This window comes from Numenius arquata, chromosome 23 (assembly GCF_964106895.1).
Source record: "Numenius arquata chromosome 23, bNumArq3.hap1.1, whole genome shotgun sequence".
NCBI classification, from domain to species: domain Eukaryota; kingdom Metazoa; phylum Chordata; class Aves; order Charadriiformes; family Scolopacidae; genus Numenius; species Numenius arquata.
In genome coordinates this window covers 1980129-1987156 of record NC_133598.1, presented here as the reverse complement: position 1 = coordinate 1987156, position 7028 = coordinate 1980129, and positions in this window count along the sequence as shown.

Sequence of the window (7028 nt, the reverse complement as noted above, 5' to 3'; positions counted from 1 at the left end):
ATCCTGGCTGGGAGGAAGGGAAGAGATTTACATTGCAAATCTGTACGAGGTTGAGTGTCAAGCACTCGGGGCCAGCACAGAGTCATTAATGTGGTCTGGGCAAACACGGCTCCCCTCGCTGGGAGTGATGTGGCTGGTCATGACACAGCAATGCCACTTTTCTTTCTGCTTCTCCTCTGTCCCCTTTCAGACAGATGGTTAGTGATCCAGAGAAAAACCGGAGACTTTGTGAGCACCCTTGTGTTCAGCCTTACAACTGAAATAACGTTATTTTAACATGCAGGTTTGAGAGACCACTTTACCTGACACAGGCCAGAGGAACTGACCTCAGCGTTTGCAATAAAAACAATAAGATATTTTTCTTTCTAGTATAAAGATTCCCTAAAAATAAATATCATATTTCTAGTTTCAACTCATAATCATGGAAGTGAAGCTTGTGGCATCTGAAATGCTGGAAAAGCAGTTTTTTTACAACAGCTGTAGCAGGAAAGGGAAGTGGGCCTGGGGAAGCAGGAGAGGTTCTCCCAACCAGGCTGTGATGTGAACACCGGGGAGAAGAGTCCTGGCAGGTGGAAAGTCTTCTGCCATCAGGGGGGACAGGCCGGTTTTGCATCACTTGCTGTGAACAAAGAACTTACCTGGTTTGGAGGCTGCAGGGAAGTGATGCAGAAATGTCTGTGACTGGACAGGTAGAGATAAGCTGTGAATGCCTGTGTTACCAGCACAGTTTTATAATATTCTCTAACTATATAATTATAGCATCTAATTTTATAATATTATATAATTTTTATAATTCATCAAATCATCCAGCAGGAGTTAAAACTATCTCTTGGGAAATTCAGAACCACAAGGACAGTAAGCTACCGCCAATTCGGTGATGCATGTGGCCAACAGAAAATGATCTTGAATTTCAGGTCCTTTTCCAAAAATGGGAAGAAAAACCGATGAAAACCATGTTAAAAAAAATTTAGTCTCTTCATGATGCATTAGTCACCTTTCATATTCAACCTTCCCATGTCCTCCATTGACTCCCACACCTTTCACTTGCCTGTTGTGCCCAGTTTGCCTTGCTGGGCAGAGTCCTCGCTGTCAGCGGAGCCGCCCTGGCTGGGGGCAGCACGACCCTGGCTGGGTGAGCAGCCCTGGAGACATTGGTGTAGCAGGGACTAAAGTGGTTATGGATTTCTCCCAACACGGGCACTCCAAAATTACTCAAAGAGTGCAATGAAACCTGGAGCTCTTGTGCCACCCATCGCAACCCCCCCTCCTGCCCCGTGCTGCAATGAATCGCACCAGAATGGCGTTGGAAAACTTGAAGGAGCAATGAAATAAATCCAGGTCATTAAAACAGGGAAGACTGGTAGATGTAATTCTGCAGATCTGGTTTATTGTTAAATAAACCCACCTTGTACTGGCGCAAATAAACCCTTGCTGCCAGTGCAATCAGTGACTGCAGTGGGCAAATGCAACCGAACCTGGAAGAAGACTGGACTGAAATCAAAGAGGTGCAAGATTGGCTGCTGGGGGTAGATTTTTTTGCAATTAGACCATCTTGTCTGGTCAGAAAAAGCAGATAAGCTTTAGCAAAAACAAGGCCTTCTTTGAATTTGAAATAGAGGCAGCAAATTGACAGATAGCTCAGGGGAGGGAAGAGAGCAGCACAGCGGGGCCAGGCTAATCACCAGAGATAAGATCTCCAACTTGCGATGGGACAGGCAGCCCCACAGCTCCTGCTCGGGCACCTTCCTGCTCCCTCCAGACATCTGTCAAGTGGGCAAATGCCACTGCACCAGTGGAGTGACCTCACTTCCAAGGGGACATCTGCAGGTCCCGCATCAGTGCCTGGTCCTCTCCTGCTGCCCAGGAACCAAACTGATGCAAACGACACTCCTCAGCCAGAAAGGCCAACGAGATTACAATCTGCTTCTCTGCCCCTTTTCAGGTATTTTCCATCCCAAAGAAATATGGTTTATGCTACTTTCAGGTACCAAAACCACCTCGTGAGAAGACGGCAAAATTAAATTCCCCAGAAGAGTTTGCAAAAGCACCAGAAAAGTCAGTGTTAAGGCTGGGTTCTCTATACAGGGGAGTGTGTCCGGTGATGAGCGCAGAGTTGGTAAAAATTACCCCCCCTGAAGAGATCCCTGTCTGGAGGCTACACTGTACACTCCTGAGTGCCACTATAGCCCACAGCTTACTGGGCTATAAGAAACTCCTGGGACCCCTCTGAGTAGAGTATCAGTCTTACCCAGGTGTTGAAAAATGGCCCGAAAAGCACCACATTGCTGTAATGACATTATCTGAGCAACACCCAGGCAAGCTGGCTACCATGGGCTCTGGCACGGGAGCCAACAGGCTGGACCGAACAACAAATCACATCTTTTACATCTGTATTCCATCCTCACGCTTTCTCCTGGCCTCCGTTAATGGCAAAAGCCTTGGTAAGGTTTTGCTCAGATTACTGGAGAAGGTTTTAGGAAAATTCTTCTATGACATTCTTTAGAGGACTCTCCCCACCCTTCCCTCACCTGATCAGACAATCCAGTTTTCCCTCTTGGGGGACTCCAGACGGATTGACAGAAGAAGACATCTATCCTGTGGATGCACGCAGCTCCCGGGGCTTCTTTGTGTCAGGCTGTTTTAACAACAAACATACCACAGCCCCCGGAGCATCCCGTCCAGCGCCTGAGAAGCGGGGAGAAGTAGCCTGGCACGTCCATCTCTTTATGCCTGGATTACCCGGCTGATGAAACGTGGATGAAAACAATTTTTACAATTTATTTTTTTTTAATTATGAGCTTCCCCATATTGACAAAATGTGAGCGTGAGGCAGCTTGACACCCAGATTTGACTCGGAAGGCAGTTCAAAATTAACCTATTAAACTAATGAACAAAACAGTACAGTTTTCTGGATCGGTTTGCCAAAATTAGCCATAGCAAATGGGTGTTTATTCAGTGGAAAAGAGTAGCACACAAAAGATCTGTGCCTAAAATTTCACAAAGCAGCTGATGATTTTGTCTAATTCTGATGGAATTCTTAACCTGACACATTTCAGAGAGACTGACTGTCAGGGAACTGACCCCTGGAAAAATCAGGATAATAGCACATGGTTGCACTCACATATTTTAATATTTTTCTATGTAAGTGTTAAATTATGCATTCAGTTCAGGGCTACATCAGTGCCGGAACAGAATTTGTCCTAATACATTTATGTATCAAACAGGGCTGCCCAGTAAATAAATTCAGGTTGTCAAAGCTAGAGCTTTCAAGGCTCAGACACAGAGACTGCTGTGGGATTTGGGATCAAGGGGGGAGGCCATCCCAGGAGAAGGCAACTGAGGCGCCTAACAAGTTCCTGATGCTGGCCAAATGGATGCAAGGTGCAGGATTCATCTGATCCTTGACTGGGGAAGGCAAAGTCGTTTCTTGCCCCTTCTGCCTCCTTGGCTTTGTTGGGGGAGGCTCTTCTGGTTCCTGCGTTCTGGATTTCATTGGTAAGATCAAACTGAGATGTGATCAGCAGGGAAAGGGCACAAGGATCTCAGTCATAGGATCATAGAATCATAGAATGGTTTGGGTTGGAAGGGACCTTAAAGATCATCTTACTCCAACCCCCTGCCCTGGGCAGGGACACCTCCCACCAGACCAGGTCGCTCCAAGCCCCCTCCAACCTGGCCTTGAACCCCTCCAGGGATGGGGCAGCCACAGCTTCTCAGGGCAACCTGGGCCAGGCTCTCACCACCCTCACAGCAAAGAATTTCTTCCTGAGATCTCATCTCAATCTCCCCTCTTTCAGTATAAAACCATTACGCCTTGTCCTGTCACTACACACCCTTGTAAAAAGTCCCTCCCCACCTTTATTGTAGCCCCCCTTCAGATACTGGAAGGGGCTCCGAGTCCTACATGGAGAACTGAGCCATGGTTAATTGTAATTATGATAATAAATGGCAATGGAGGTGTGGAGGTACCAAACATACCCAGTGCAGCACAGGTACCAAATCCTATTGAGGTCAGTGTTTCATCTCCAGCAGTGACCTGTGGCTGTCAACCAGGGAAGAATAAAAGCATGAGGCAAATATACTTGCCCAGAGTATTCTTCGAATCTCCAGCCACTTGTGTCTCAAAGAACCCTAAGGCTGGGGGATGCTGCAGTGTTTCTCGCCACTGGGTTATTTATTTTTTCCTTCTATTTCTATTTCTATCATATTTCCCTGGCATCGTTGCAGAAGGGAGGGAGTTAGTGAAATGGCAGAGATGTTGCTTGACTTCTTTTCCCATTGGCCTGATCTTCCCCACCCTTTAACTGGCACATTTATGAAGAAGGGAATGATGTTCCAAACATTTGACTCTCCTGGCCATAGATCAGTCTCAAAAATGACTGTGATAGTAGTGCAGAGACACTCTCAATTTGGGAAGATGGGAAGGAAGGTGCAATGTGTCTTTAACTCTTACTGCCCAGGAAGACCTGGGTCCAGCACATCACCCAACAGTCCCAGAAATTTGATAGATGAGTCTCCAACATTCTTGTCGTGTCTCCCCTTCTCTTTTTCTCCACTTCCCCAGCCTTGAAATGCTGAGAGGCGCGCTGTGAGGTCTGGCTTGTGTAAGGGAGTCTGTCAGGGCTGGGACACGCAGCCCCATGGCCTGCAGCTGGACTAAGTGAGGAGTCTCCATCAAGCATTCATCTAAATGTCTTGCCTCTGCGGCATGCCCTCGGGTTCGGCACTCCTTTGTTTTTAAAGCCACAGTTATTAGTATCAAGAAAGCATGCAAAGAGCTGGGGAATACTTTGTGTGCCCGAAAAAGAGAGGGAGGGAGAGAGGGAAAAAGGAGGGGGGAAGAGAGTTTCTGTGCTTGTTGGGATCATGCTTAGGGAAACAGGGAGAGACACATTCTTAGGGCCTGGTTTTAAATTCTGTGATTCTAAATAGAGCATAAAGGTCTGGTTTTTTGGGAGAGAGAACAAAGTCCCGTAGCTGTGAGGGGGAATTGGGCTGGTTTAGGCAGAACAAAGGAGACCCTGCAAGGAACCAGGTTTCCCTTTGGTGCTGCGAGGCTTTAAACCAGGAGCCAGGGGGGAGTGATGGGGAATGCACCGACGGGGTTTGAAGCCGCCGCTGGATGCACATGTCGTCTGCAGATTGTGTGATAGAGAAAATCCCCGCAGTTGGCTTGGGGTTTCTGAGGGAGCAGTGAATATGAAATCCTTTTTCTCCAGTAGATGCTGCACAGGAATGACCTGGGGACACATCAGACAGTGATAAGTGACTCTCTCCATCCCCTTTTATCCTGTTTACAATACAGAGGCTTTCCTTGAACAAAACCTTTTTTTTTACTCTCCATGCTCCTGGCTGTTGTGTCTAAATCAGCCAATTTGCTGAAGGACTCCTTCTGGAAGGACTTGAAGTCTAACAAGAACAGAGGCTTGGTTGCAGCATGTTGTTTCTGGCAAAAATCAATTTCTTCACAAAAGAACAGAAATTCGTTGTTGTATTTCAGTGCTTGCCACTTCATCAAAACTCTTGTGGTTCTCCTTAAAGTCCTGGCCAGGAGGGAAATCCCGGCATCTAGTTTCATTCAACCTCTCTATTTTCAGAAAGTGTTTGAAAACCGGGTATAGTGACTCAGATACAGGAGAACAAAGAAAAAGAACTGAATGTATTTGTTCCTGCTGCGGTTAATGTTTTTTTATTCATACGTTGTTTATTCTTAGTTTGATGTGATTCCTGTGGTTTGAGTCACTATTGGACATTCAGGGGATAATCTTTTGCCACAGACCTGGCTCGCTGCATGGCAGGGCAGGGCAGACCCAGAAAGTTTCGTGCGTCATCTGAGATGCAAGTTGGACTTGGTTGGACTTGATGATCTTAAAGGTCTTTTCCAACCCACATGATTCTAAGACAACGTTTAAGAGAGGGAAGAAATAGCGGTGAAGGAAAGAACCGAGTATCCTCCCCCTGGTCCATGAGGGCAGAGGCGGCTCCTACTAATTTTTAAATGACTGATCTTGTGGTATTAAGTTGAATGCTTTACAGAATATATCTCTTTCCCAATTTTTCCCAATCAAGCTCATTGTCTTGTTAGCATGAAGTCACGTTTTTTGACAAGTACTATTTTCCATTAAAACAAACTGACCATGATGAGTTACGGTCCTAATCCAGCAGTTTTTGAACCAGCATTTCTAATGTTATGGCACCCAGACTCAGTGGCCTATATCTGCCTTTTTTTTTGATAATTCATCTTCTCCCTGATTCTCTCATAAAATTAAAAGGTTGCAGGAGTTCCAGTGGCTCAGCAGACTACGACCATAAAGCACGTCAGGTTTTGTAGTCCAGTACATACAAGAAAGGTTTGGGGTCTCAGCTGTGGTCGTGTGGTCAAAACAATTAAGAAACTCTGCACAGATGAGCTAACTGAAAGCAGTTTATACAACCCCAGAGCAAGGCCTAAACTGCCAGCCCTGAGACAAATGACAGAGGAACCTGCTGTTACACGATGAATAAGGGGTGATAACCTGGGGTAGGGAATTCAGTGTGTCTGAAGGTAGTGGGAAAAAACAGGATTATGAAGAAAATTTGCACAATAGATTCCCTGAGCTGACCATGACCACTCGTGAACAATCCCTTGGAATTAACGTAGTTCTATGAAAATGAAAGACTGAATGGGACAGCGAGGCAAGGTCCAAAGAAGATGGTTATGATGCTCACAGAGCTGGAACTGCTATTTTAGAAGGGATGCCTAGATGTAGGATTCATCTTACTTCCTGCTCAGTATCTGTATCTCAATGTGTGCTAGTCACCTAGACTTCTAGAGATCTTAAAGTACATCAACCTGACTTCTAGAGACCCCACTGGGAGCACTGTGTCCAGCTCTGGAGCCCCCAACATCAGAAGGACATGGAGCTGTTGGAGTGGGGCCAGAGGAGGCCACGAAGATGCTGGGAGGGCTGGAGCCCCTCTGCTGTGAGGACAGGCTGAGAGAGTTGGGGGGGTTCAGCCTGGAGAAGAGAAGGCTCCGGGGAGACCTT